The following is a 1,967-nucleotide window of genomic DNA, read 5'->3' as shown; positions in this document are numbered from 1 at the left end:
TGTCTGACAAAGTAACACAAATCAACAGATAGAATCCTTCTATCTGACAAAATAATACAATCAACAGACAGAATGCTTCTGTCTGACAAAGTAAGACAAACACAAATCAACACAGACAGAAGAGATGGACAGAGTGGGAGACACCACAAGTGTTCTCCCTCTCAGTTCTGCTCTGTCTCAGCTTGTGCTAGAGCTTTAATATCATCTGCTCCTTCCTGTTCTTCCCTTCCTCTTATGTCTTTCCTGTTCCAGTCTTTGGCAAGTTCCCCCCACTGTGGGCTTCACAGGTTCTGTTTCTAACAAAGACTTGATATAACCAGGTGAGGCTCAAAGACAGCTGAATAGCTGAAAGAAGGAGTTAAGTACCATTTTGCTTGCCTTTCCAAAGACACAATGAAAGTGGCCTCTTTACAATTCCTCACAGAAAATGCTGCATCTCTGTACTACAAGCATTTTCACTGGCTTTCCTGTATGCCTGATATTCCCTCCCTTCTTTACATCTCTGTCCTCCCTGGCTTCCTTTAAGTCCAGACTGAATTTTAGCTGTCTGTGGGAAGACTTTTCTAATCCCTCTTAACACTACTGACTTCTCTGTGGTGATCACCTTCATTTCCCCCTGTATAGACCTTGTTTATGCGTGGCTGCTTGCATGTTGCCTCGCCAACATTGGAAGCTCCTTGAGAGAGGGAAAAGTCTTTGACTTTTTTTGTGTAAATCCACATTTAGCAGGATGTCTGACACATAGTAAATGTGTCAATTCTTGTTGCCTGTTGGCTCACTGACAGATCTGACCCATCCTCTAATGTTCTATAGACATTTTTGGATGTTGACTTTCTTGTTCTACCCTTGGGTGACCCCCAGGACTCCACGTTAGCTTTCCTCACTTCTATAACATTTCACTTTGTGATTTCAGTAGCTTCCATGGGTTCAGTGATCATCTCTATGCAGAAGATTCTCAGATTTTCTTCTCCAGCCCTAACCTCTTTGTTGCTCTCCAGTTTTGCAGTTTCGGCTGTGTATTGGGCAACTTGAACTGGATGATTTGTACACATCTGAAACTTAGCATGACTCAAACTGAGCTTCTTATCATTCCCCTGAGACACTTCCCCTTCTAAACTCCCTCTTCAGGGCAGCGTTTAAATCACCTCACTGAACACTTCAATGTATTCTACACATACACATTGTGTCCATGGACAGAGCTGGCACAAACTCAAAAGGCAATATTAATGTGGCATGCAGGTGACCAAGCCAACGTTCACCTTTAAATTTCAAATCCTTGATGTTCTTCCCTCATAGAGGCCTCACAAAGCTGTGACATCTTTTGTAAATGAATTGATAAACTTACAGGCTGTGCCTGCTGCTTTTCCCAGAATGTGGTGGTTCTGTTGGTTAGATCATGCAGTTGGACTCTCTTCAGCTTCCTCCTTGATGCCAGCTGAATTCTTCATCACCTCCATCTCCTGGCTCAGCTATACCCGTTCGCTGAGGAATTGTTGGGCTCTTTCCAAAAGAGCAAAGACCCTTAGCCGTAGACTGGCAGGAGCCTTCCAAATTCTGCCCCCTCATGACATTAGCTCTTACACTTGCCACCTTCCAGACCTTCCGCTTTGACAATTATTCCAGGCACAAGGATTTGTGCCTGTTCAGTAAGAGCCCTAACACTACCTTACAGTGATCTTCCCATTAATTTTCAAAATCTTCACCCCTACAGAGTAGGTCATCACCAGGTCGAGATGATTTGCACAATAATTTATGGGTTTTTGGGTAACCCAATTTGTTTAAATTCTAGAGGGTTCCCGTTAATCTTTACAAATTTATGACTGAGGAAAATGGTTCTAGGTATAAGTTTTTGTTCTGTACTGAACTTTTCACATGCAAATGAATTAACTCAAAGTCTCACATTCTTAACAAGGCAATGAACCAACAACTGTTTAAATTAATGTGTCTTCTGTGTGCCAGGCATTGTA

This window comes from Petaurus breviceps, unplaced genomic scaffold (genome assembly GCF_028583685.1).
Source record: "Petaurus breviceps papuanus isolate PSGF00001 unplaced genomic scaffold, PetGlider_PUasm1.0 447, whole genome shotgun sequence".
In the NCBI taxonomy this organism is placed as follows: Eukaryota; Metazoa; Chordata; class Mammalia; order Diprotodontia; family Petauridae; genus Petaurus; species Petaurus breviceps.
Note: the sequence above shows the minus strand (reverse complement) of the source record.